The 12,692-nt window shown below is 42.2% G+C and overlaps 1 pseudogene; it reads left to right on the top strand.

Moving 5' to 3' along the window:
- The first annotated feature begins 1,544 nt into the window (after positions 1-1,544).
- LOC124642197 lies at positions 1,545-5,408 on the top strand (annotated as a pseudogene).
- The last annotated feature ends 7,284 nt before the right edge of the window (positions 5,409-12,692 follow it).

The following is a 12,692-nucleotide window of genomic DNA, read 5'->3' as shown; positions in this document are numbered from 1 at the left end:
GAATAAGGCCAGGAGGTACAAACTTAAAAGTCGCTATATAACACCTTGACGAACCCTTCCAACAAACGGTCCCAAACCAACCCCTCCAATATGGAAACCAGATCTAAAAAGAAACGTATAGGGCCGCTGCCCGGGGGCGATCGCCGGGGCACACCTGGAGCTGACGCTGGGTGTCTCAGCATGCGATCCGTCAGTGGTGAGGAGTTGAGCAGGCGGACTCCCACCATTCAATATGCTACAGCCGATGAAGAAGTAGATAGGATAAATAGCCCAATAGAACCATTCAGTCCAAGCACCGCTTCTTATGTCCCTTCACTATCGTCTTCCCCTTCCACAATTAGTTTAAACGAAAATACAGTCCTTCAACAACATGTATCATCTGATACGCCTACGCCTGAGGATGTTGTGCAGGAGGCACTCGCCACTGAACCTGCACCCGCCCCAGGCACAAACCGTGCGCGAAAACGGTGGTCAGAAGAAATGAATAAATTCATCTGGCGCACGTACTTAATAGCTACCAAACTAAAAACTAATAACATTTATCTTCAACAGCTTCACGCTGAATTCTCTCTGAAATTCCCTTATATGCAAGCGTCTAGACAAAGACTAGGCGACCAATGCAGGGCTATTATAAGAAATAAATTACTGTCACAAGAAATACTAGACCAAATAAAAGACGAAGTCACCATCTATTTACATCAAAACCACACAGAACCAAATACACAAACACACACTAACACTCAACAACCCAGTGGGCAGAGACGAAGATGGACCACACAACAAAATGAATCAATAATTAGAAACTACTACAAAATAACTGAAATAGAACAAAATAGATCAGCTTATCGTCAGCCCCTTCATCAAGCAGTTATAACAGAACACCCGGAATTAAACGGAGTATCAGAACAGAGAATTTCTGACCAACTCCGCGTGATAATTAATAATAAAATGATACCAGATCACAGGCTAGACGAAATACGAAATGAAGTAGCGGAAGCTATTAATGTATACAACACCGAAAATCCTCCAGTACAATCACAACACATAGCACAGTCAGAAGATATAGAAGACATACAGTCACAGTCACTACACAACACATCTTTACATTCACTAATTCAAACAAGTCTAACCCTTACTCAGAATCTCGAACCAGAGTCTCACCAAAATCAGTTACCCAATACCCACGAAATTGAAAACATTAGTGATCAGTTTAAAAACGCACTTGACAGGTTTCGTGATATAAATCCTACCGACCGACCTTACATACCAAAACAAAAAACTTCTAAAAAACTAGCCCAAATCGTAGACTTTATCAATAGAAGCATACTACCCGAATATAATAATAATAATAATAAGCCCCCTAAATTCCTACCTTACGTCCGCGTCGAACATCAGACCACGTGGGGGGCGGACACGTATACTATCGAAACTTATACGGCTAACAAGGCAAAGGTAACCCATTAACATGGAGACTCGTTCTAAAAGTAAACGTATAGGGCCGCTGCCCGGGGGCGATCGCCGGGGCACACCTAGAGCTGACGCTGGGTGTCACAGCATGCGAACCGTCAGCGGTGAGGAGTTGAACAGGCGGGCTCCCACCGACAAAGATACTACAGCCGACAACAGTGACGATGGTGACAGACATACAGACCGTACAGACACTCCAATAGAACCATTTAGCCCTAGTACCATTTCTTACACACCCTCCAGAGCATCATCACCATCGATACCATCGTCACCTCCCACACACTCATCACCTCCTCATACTAGTATGAGATATTATCCACCACTACCAGCTTTGAATGTTGCGCGGGGGGCAAGTGCCTTTTTGCCCGCGTCCACCAAAGCTGGAAAACCAAGAGTTCGCATGAGATGGAGCAAAGAAGTGAATACCTTTATCATGCGAACCTACTTTCACATCACCAAATTAGAGACCGACATGACCACTTACCGCCAACAGTTGCATGAACTTTTCACTCGACAGTACCCCCGAAATTAGTGTCTCAGAACAACGCATTTCAGATCAAAGAAGAACAATAGTTAGGAATAAACTTTTATCCCAAGTAGAAATAGATAAACTGAAGGAAGAAGTGCGGGAACAGCTAGAGACTTTAAGTTATATTCCTATGACAGAAACACATACGGCAACACAAAACACAACACAAGTACAATCACACTCACCTACTCAATCTCAAACAAACACACAATCTCAACCGTACACTCACACACCACCATACTCACAAGGCACACACACATCTACACAAACTGAAAACATTACCATAACGCTAGAAAACGATATCGAGACGCTAGAAAATTTCCATCAAAATCAGTTATCAGACACGTACATCCAAGAAATACACGAAAAACTTAAAACTGCTTTAACACAGTACTCGGGGATGGACCCAGCAGTTCGTCCGAAACTACCTAAACTTAAATACACACCAAAACTTACTCACTTAGTACGTATATTTAATACTATCATACTACACCAATACATAGATGAAAACATGACAATTATAGACGTACACACACTGATATACTGCACAGCGCTAGTCATATCCGAAGAGCTTAATTATAAAATTACAGAATACACCGGCAACACAAGACCAAGAACAGTAAATAAACCACCATGGCAACAAAGACTCGAAAGAGATATCGAAAAATTACGAGCCGACTGCGGTAGACTAACGCAATATATAAACAACAATAGATCTAATAGAGTAGTTAAAAGAGTTGAAGCTATTTTCAAGAACATGACAACACACACTAGACACGAGAACGACAACAGAAAACCTGAGGAGTTCTTAGACACATTAAAACAGAAGCTCGCACTAAAAGTCCATAGGCTAAGGCGATACAATAAGGCACAAGAGCGCAAACACGATAACACCATGTTTGCTACTAACGAAAAGAACTTCTACAGAAACTTACACAAATCACAAATACACACAACAACTGACATCAACACTAACACACAATTACCAACAACAGAACAATTAGAATCATTTTGGGCTGGTATTTGGGAAGACCAGGTTCAACATAACGATAAAGCTAGGTGGATCACTGAGGAAACAACCAAATGGAATGCACTAGAAGAAATGGAATTCACAAACATTTCGGAATCAGATATTAATTACACTACAGCTAAATTACACAACTGGAAATCGCCTGGTATTGACAAAATACACAATTATTGGTACAAAAAATTTGACTCACTACACAAAATTATCGCAAAAAACTTCACAGATATAGTCCTAGGAAAACAAAACATACCTGATTTCATCGCAACCGGAATAACTTATATGCTACCAAAGGCTCAATACTCATCTCAACCTTCCCAATACAGACCAATCACATGTCTTCCCACAATATACAAAATACTCACCTCCGTACTCACAAATAAAATCAACAAGCACATTGAACACCATAACATTATAGCAGAGGAACAGAAAGGGTGTAGAAGAGGCCACATGGGATGTAAGGAACAATTAATTATAGACTCAGTAATACACAAACATGCTACCACCAAAAATAGAAATCTGCACTGTACATACATAGACTACAAAAAAGCTTTTGATAGTATCCCACATACATGGTTAATCCAAATATTACACATTTACAAAATAAACCCTAAAATAATAGACTTCCTCCATCACATCATGGCCCGCTGGAAAACAACATTACACTTACATTACAACAACGACACTATCACAACACGACAAATATCTATTAGAAAAGGTATTTATCAGGGCGACTCCCTGAGTCCATTATGGTTCTGTCTAGCGCTGAACCCCTTGTCCAACCTACTCAACAACTGTCAAGCCGGATACCCTCTTAAACACACCACAACAGACGAAATCACAATATCACACCTCATCTACATGGATGACATTAAACTATACACAAAAACAGAGAGAGAAATGAAACAATTAATAGACATCACCACAGAATTCAGTACAGACATCAACATGCAATTTGGACTGGACAAATGCAAAACACTTCACATAATTAGGGGCAAAATAAAACCAGGAGACTACACCGTTAACACTTCAGACACAATTGCAGCTATGGAACCAACAGATCTGTACAAATACCTAGGCTATAAACAACTCAAAGGATTGGACCATACCTCTATTAAAAACACATTAATTTCAGAGTATAAACGGAGAGTGACCGCAATATGCAAAAAACAACTCTCTGGAAAACATCTCATCAAAGCATTGAACACCTATGCAATTCCAATATTGACCTACTCGTTTGGAATTATAAAATGGTCCAAAACTGACATACAACAAATCGAACGAACAACACGCACCACACTCACCAAACACAATAATCTTCACCCGAAATCCGCAATAGAGCGACTCACAATCAAACGCCAAAACGGAGGGAGAGGCCTAATAGACATCAACTATCTTTGGCAGAAACAAATTCATAGGCTGAAAACATTCTTCCACACAAAATCACACACCAGTATCATCCATAAATCGGTTACGCTAAATGATCACAACTTCACCCCACTCAACTTACACGAACAAACAGACACACAACACAACAACACTACTGACCCACAAATACAAAAAATAGAGGACTGGAAAAAGAAAGTCCTGCACGGGCGACACCCACACGACCTGGAACAACCACACATAGACACGATAGCCTCGAACAAATGGCTCAAAATCGGTAACCTGTTCCCTGAAACCGAAGGATTTATCATAGCAATCCAAGATCAGATTATTAACACCAAAAACTACAGAAAATATATTATCAAAGACCCCACAGCCACCAACGACAAATGCCGCAAATGCCACACACAACCAGAGACCATACAACACATTACAGGGGCATGCACAACACTCACACAGACAGACTACACTCACAGACACAACCAGGTTGCAAACATCATTCACCAAAAGCTAGCACTCAAACACAAACTCATACAAGACACAGACACACCCTACTACAAGTACACGCCACAAACAGTTCTAGAAAACAATACACATAAACTTTACTACGATCGCGCAATACTAACAGATAGAACTGTCCACTATAATAGACCAGATATCACCCTTCAGGATAAAATAAACAAAGTCACCTACCTTATAGATATCGCAGTACCCAACACCCATAACTTACAAAAAACAATAGTAGAAAAAATAAGCAAATATGAAGAACTTAAAGAAGAGGTCACGAGAATTTGGAGACAAGATAAAGTATACGTAGTACCAATAGTCGTCTCCACCACGGGTGTCATACCCAATCACCTCCACCACAGCCTCAAACTAATAGAACTTAAAGACTCCATCTACATTTTACTACAAAAAGCCGCAATCCTCAACACGTGTCGCATAGTACGAAAGTTCATGCAATTGGACGAACATGGCATAACACCTCAACACACACAATAAACACACACATACACACTACACGCTACATTTACTTGGCACCCGCCCGTAAATGTAGTCAAAACTAGCCAAAAGGCTAAGAAGCAGAAATGTTTACCCCATAATAATAATAAGCCCCGCAGGGCATCTGAGGCGGATGACGGGGAGTAGCGACCCCGCGGGGCTATATATCCGAGTGCTCCAGGGAGAGTATACTGTCCCCCATCTCCGGCTTGCCAGAGTGAAGCATGACGGGGGATAGGTCTCCCGCCTCTTGGCTTGCCTTCATCGGCCGGTCAGAGTGGAGTCGCTAGAGCAAGGTTAGTCCTGCTCGGAGGGTAGGTGCCTCGTGGTAAGTGGCGAGTGGGCCGGTGATGCTGGACCCACAGGGAGCGCGTGATCTGCGTTAAAAGTCCGCCGAGGTATCCTCACCCTTCTTAGCCGCTCATGTCCCTGTTGCCCTCTTGTTGCTTTTCAGTGACTGATTCCCGGGGGCCCAGTAAGTGAGTTGGCGAGTCTCCACCTGCCATTTTTACGTGTGCAAACATTGTTATCGGCAGGTGCCATAGTTCCCGTAGTTTCCCCATCCCTAGTCCATTAGCATCCCATCACAATAGCCCAAGTAGTTTTCATCCATAGTTAGCAATAGTTTAGCTCAGAACCGGGGATTGTCCTTGGGTACATTTCTATAGTGTATACAGGGATAATCGTCGGTTTTGTGTCACCATTTCATTAAAGTTGTCTCAAAAGGGCTTCAGCGTGTTGGCTTCGGCCCCACGTTCGCCTCCCAAAAATCCGGGACTCTGTAGTCCCGAGGTCAAAAAGAGACATACATTTATAATAATAATAATAATATGCCCCGCAGGGCATCTGAGGCGGATGACGGGGAGTAGCGACCCCGCGGGGCTATATATCCGAGTGCTCCAGGGAGAGTATATTGTCCCCCATCTCCGGCCTGCCGGAGTGAAGCATGACGGGGGATAGGTCTCCCGCCTCTTGGCTTGCCTTCATCGGCCGGTCAGAGTGGAGTCGCTAGAGCAAGGTTAGTCCTGCTCGGAGGGTAGGTGCCTCGTGGTAAGTGGCGAGTGGGCCGGTGATGCTGGACCCACAGGGAGCGCGTGATCTGCGTTTAAAGTCCGCCGAGGTATCCTCACCCTTCTCAGCCGCTCATGTCCCTGTTGCCCTCTTGTTGCTTTTCAGTGACTGATTCCCGGGGGCCCAGTAAGTGAGTTGGCGAGTCTCCACCTGCCATTTTAACATGTATTTAATACATTGTCATCGGCAGGTGCCATAGTTCCCGTAGTTTCCCCATTCCTAGTCCATTAGCATCCCATCACAATAGCCCAAGTAGTTTTCATCCATAGTTAGCAATAGTTTAGCACAGAACCGGGGATTGTCCTTGGGTACATTTCTATAGTGTATACGGGGATAATCGTCGGTTTTGTGTCGCCATTTCATTAAAGTTGTCTCAAAAGGGCTTCAGCGTGTTGGCTTCGGCCCCACGTTCGCCTTCCAAAAATCCGGGACTCTGTAGTCCCGTGGTCGGTCAGAGACATACAAGATAATAATAATATAATCTTTATTTCAGACCAATGTCCATACATAAAAACATAAAGAAACCAGTTTACAAAATTTGAGCACGTATAAATGCTTTCAGGACGTTTGAGTCTTGCTTTTCCGCAATAACATGTAGGATGCTGTTGGTGCTGCTCCTGACTCTGTTCAGCAATGATGCGAGCCGCTTGCGTATTATAGCATGGAAGCCGTCTACCCTGGCTTCCGCAAACATACCGGAGGCACTGCAGAAACGGGGCAACCCCAACAACATCCTAAATCCGTTATTATATTGGACACGTAGGGCATTGAGCGTTCTCTGTGTATATCTGAACCACAGGCTGCACGTGTAGAAAGTCTGGCAGTAGGCTTTAAAAAGTGTGAATTTAACTTGTTCACTACAACGCACAAACCTGCGGGCCAGCATGTTACTTCGAACTGCCAATGCCCTACGTTCCCTTTCCATGTCAACTTTGTCCTCAAGGTCCTCAGTAACGTAATGTCCGAGATATTTGAACTTGTCAACCCGCTTTAGTTCAATGCCATTTAGCTTTATTGCGGGCACATTTAGTGTACATTTACCGGGGGCCTTGAAGACCATGTACTCGCTCTTCTTAGCATTGTACATCAAACCATGTTGAATGCTATATGCTTCACATATTGCGAGCAACTGCCTCATTGCACTTACAGTTGGGGTCAGCAGCACCATGTCATCCGCGTAACTAAAGTTGTTCATACAAATGTTGTCAATCCAGCATCCCACTCGATTGCTGCTGAGCCCAACTATAAGCTCATTAACGTACAGGTTGAAGAGTTTAGGAGAACTTAAACCACCTTGCCTCACCCCACACTCCAACCTGTACGTGTCTGAGAAGACACGTATATATATTTTGTATTTATATATAATATATCACAGCAGACCAAAATTTCGAAATGACACATACCATTACCTACTGCGCAGCCTATACAGCTGCTGTCTGCAACGGGGCTAAAATTAGAGATTCTTATGTTCTACTTAATCCAACACAAAAAAGAATACCTGCATGGCAGAAGAGACTCGAAAAGAAGATAGATGCTTTGAGGAGAGATATAAGTAGAATGACAGAATATGCAAAAGGTACTAGGAGCAATAGGCTAATCTTATTAATAGACACTATAAAGAACAAATATCGAATACACTCACAACATGAAGAGCCGAATCTGAGTAATGAAGACTTTCTCGACACACTTAAACAGAAACTAAACGCAGCTTCGAGTAGGTTAAAAAGATACGTTACATGTACATTAAGAAAAAAGCAAAACTCTTTGTTTGTAAACAACGAAAAAATATTTTATAGGACCCTATCAACTAACACACAAAACAATACAAGCAGAAACACACAAGAGGTGCTAACGCCATCGGCGGATGAACTACATAGGTTTTGGTCAGGGATCTGGTCCGAACCTGTACGACACAATGCTGATGCGGAATGGCTGGACGCAGACGCTGAAATAGTTGACACAATAATACCGATGCAATTCGAGCACATACCAATAGATGTTTTCGTGGGAGTGCTTAATAAAGCTCATAATTGGAAGGCACCCGGTAGTGATCGAATACACAACTATTGGTATAAAAAATTCACCAGGTTACACCCACAACTTCACAACCACATTAACAATTTTCTACAGACACCAAATTCTATGCCACATTTCGTCACACAAGGTTTAACTTACATACATGATACCGAAGGATCTTAACGACTCCCAAAACCCAGCAAAGTACCGTCCAATCACTTGCCTACAGACAATATACAAGATACTCACAGGATGCATTGCAGAAGTCATACATAAACACATCACAACAGACAATAATATTCTTGCAGAGGAGCAAAAAGGATGTCGCAAGCGCAGTCAGGGTTGTAAAGAACAGTTAATAGTAGATTCAATAGCAATGAAAATAGCCATTTCTAAGAAGAAGAATATAAATACAATGTATATAGATTATAGGAAAGCATTCGATTCAGTTCCACACAGCTGGCTTCTTAATGTTCTACAACGATATAAAATACACCCGCAAATAATCCATTTCCTTGAAAGCTCAATGCAAAATTGGTCCACAACATTAAAAACAATCGGACCCACGACTACTACTACAAGTGAAATTCCGATACGCAGAGGCATCTTCCAAGGGGACGCACTTAGCCCCCTATGGTTTTGCCTTGCATTAAATCCGCTCTCCCATATGCTGAACAAGTCAAAACTCGGTTACACTATTGAAGCACCACACAAACACACAATTCTCACTCACCTCATGTATATGGACGACATAAAACTTTACAGTGACACTACACACTCGCTTCATCGTCTTGCAGACATCACACAGTCTTTCTCGAATGACATACATATGGAATTCGGAATAGACAAATGCAAAACCTTCTCTGTCAGTAACGGTAAAGTCGTCCAAAATAATTACACCCTAGATTCAGGCAACGTAATTGAACCCCTAGAACCACATGCATCATACAAATATTTAGGATTTCAGCAAGCTAGACAAATCAATCAGAAAGAGACCAAAGTAAACCTGAAAAAGAATTTTAAACACCGTCTTAATATTATATGCCGATCACAATTAAATTCACGCAATGCTTCGAAAGCAATCAATAGTTACGCTATTCCTGTCCTTACGTACTCCTTTGGGATAATAAATTGGTCCCAAAGTGACCTAATTAGTTTGCAACGCACCATAAACACAACCCTGACAAGCCACCGAAAGCATCACCCAAGATCCTGTGTGCAAAGAATGACTTTACCGAGACGTGAAGGCGGACGGGGTATTATAGACATAGTCAATCTGCATAACAAACAAATAACAAATCTCAGACAATATTTCTACCACCATTCACAACAATCAACGCTACACGACGTTGTAACATTAACAGACAATCACCTAACTCCACTCAATTTAGCAAACCGAAACCCACAAAAAAAAGAGAAGATTACGGACGTTAAAGAAAAGATTGCCGCTTGGAAGCAGAAGTCTCTACACGGACGGCACTACCACGATCTGCAGCAACCACATGTCGACAAACAAGCGTCGAACGCCTGGCTGCAGCGTGGCGAGCTATTCCCTGAGACTGAGGCTTTCATGATGGCAATCCAGGACCAAGTCATCGATACCCGCAACTACCAGAAGCATATAATGCGGGTCCCTAACCTTCTCACAGACACGTGTCGACGCTGCCACTCAACCCCCGAAACCATACAACATATCACGTCTGCCTGCAGATCACTGGCACAGACTGACTACAAACACCGACATGACCAGGTAGCATCCATAGTACACCAGCACCTTGCACATAAACTTAAATTCATAGAAAGGAAAACTGCATATTACAAATACAAACCGAGCACAACATTCGAAAACAATAGCCACAGACTATATTGGGACAGGACCATCATTACCGACAAGACTATACACTTCAACAGACCCGACATTACATTAATTGATAAAAATAACAAAAACGCTTACCTTATAGATATAGCCATCCCAAATACCCATAACGTCCAACCCACAATAGCCGATAAACTAACAAAGTACCAAGATTTAGCAATAGAACTCAAACGTCAATGGCAGGCACAAACTATACATATAGTCCCGATAGTCATATCATCAACGGGGGTTGTGCCAAAGAGCCTTAAACGCAGCCTAGACCTACTACAGATCCCACAATACATAACCCAAACAATCCAGAAAGCCGTTATACTTAACACATGCCGAATCACGAGAAAATTTCTCACTACATCTTCTGTTTCATCTACCTACTGTATCACCTAAACCCCTGATCACGCTTGGCTAAGGCCCGTGTGACCAGATTCTTCTACCCCCACCAGGGAGAATAAAAAATATAACAAGAAATAATAATAATAATAAAAACTTTATTTCGGACAAGTCCATATGAGCGAATACAAAAAAGAAAAACAACATATGAAATAGATTACATTGCAGTGTGTAGGCTAATCCAGTGCCTCAGTAACGGTGAATCCCACCTATCTGTCAACACGTTCAGGATACTATTGGAACTGGTTCGCACTCGGTGTAACAAGGAAGCGCATCGCTTTCTAATGATGGCATGAAACCCGTCAGTGTGCGCGTCTGCGAACATGCCCGAGGCACTGCAATACCGGGGCAGCCCCAACAGTACCCTGAAGGCGTTGTTGTATTGTACACGCAGGGCGCTGTACGTCGTCCGCGTATAGTTAACCCACAAGGAACACGTGTACATCGACTGGCAATACGCTTTAAAAAGCGTCACCTTAACCGCGTTACTGCATCGTTTGAACCTGTGGGCCAACATATTGCTTCGGACCGCCAGCGCCCTACGTTCCCTCTCCATATCTCTATCATCCTTCAAGTCTTCTGAGACCCAGTGACCAAGATATTTAAAGTGAGACACTTGCTTCAGCTCGTTACCACTTAAGGTGATAGGTATTGGGGTGTAACTTTTATTACCGGCTTTAAATACAAGTATCTCACTTTTTTTTGAGTTATATCTCAGTCCATGACACTCCGCATACGTCTCACAAATTCGTACTAACCTTTTCAGGGCTGAGATTGAAGGACTCAGCAGCACCATGTCGTCCGCATAACTAATGTTATTAATACTAACTCCATCAATATGACACCCGACGCCAGTGCTGCTGAGTTCTCCAATAAGACCGTTCATGTACAGGTTGAAAAGACGCGGTGAGGTCAAGCCACCCTGCCTCACACCACAATCCAACCTGTACACATCTGATGATGCCCCAGCCCATCTTACAATATTTGTTTGTCCATTGTACCAATATTTTAACATATTTACAATTTCTTGTTCACACGTTGTTAAGAAAAGATCTTGAAATTCGATTATCTTGAAACGGGTTAACTTTTGCCCAGTGTATCCCATGATCAAAGGAGATGGCCAAATTTTCATAGAAAAAAAAACCCAGAATCGACAGCAATGAAATGGTTACCAATAGGTTCTTTATGATAGACTTTTGATGGTGCCAAAAAATCCAGACTGAAATCCATGGGGTATAGGAGCTATTTCATATTATCGCAAAAATAGGTTATGTTGAATATATGTTGATTTTAAAGATTATTAACATCAAGGGACATAAAAAAGCAAAGTAAACTAACATTATACAAGCCACTAGTAATAACCCCATAGTTTCAGAGTTGGTGATTGGTGATTAAAAGGTCTTGTATTTAACCACTCCAGAGACGATTAAGCACCGACCTTACCTACTTGGAGAGGTTTCAGTTACATGCAACCTTCACAACTGGTTATGAAATGTTTTTGGAGAAATTGTCTTTGAAAATCGCGCCATGTGACATTGTCAAATATAACAAATGACTTAGCAATGCAAAACGGGCCAATCACGAGTCTGCATTCAACTTCTAACGAACATCAAACAGTAAAAGTTAACTTTTTTGTGAACTAAAATCTTGATCGAAAAAACGTTATAAAAAGAGAACCCCATGGTTTTTAGATGATTTGAAATACTTTTTAAAATCCACAAATTATACTGAATCCAATCATACATATGACGTTCCTGTCGACTCTGGGTGTTTTTTTGGCCATCTCCTTTGTCCGTATTGACCTATACTATCACCTCATGAAAGGATGCGGTCTACTTACCAGTAACTCTGTATAGTACATAAGTGGTACCAGTTTTTACCAGTGGATAAAAGTGAGTAGCGAGTGACGAGTCTCGGTTTCGTAAATCGGAACG

Source organism: Helicoverpa zea, chromosome 24 (genome assembly GCF_022581195.2).
Source record: "Helicoverpa zea isolate HzStark_Cry1AcR chromosome 24, ilHelZeax1.1, whole genome shotgun sequence".
Lineage (NCBI taxonomy): Eukaryota > Metazoa > Arthropoda > Insecta > Lepidoptera > Noctuidae > Helicoverpa > Helicoverpa zea.
This window is presented reverse-complemented; position numbering and strand designations above follow the sequence as displayed.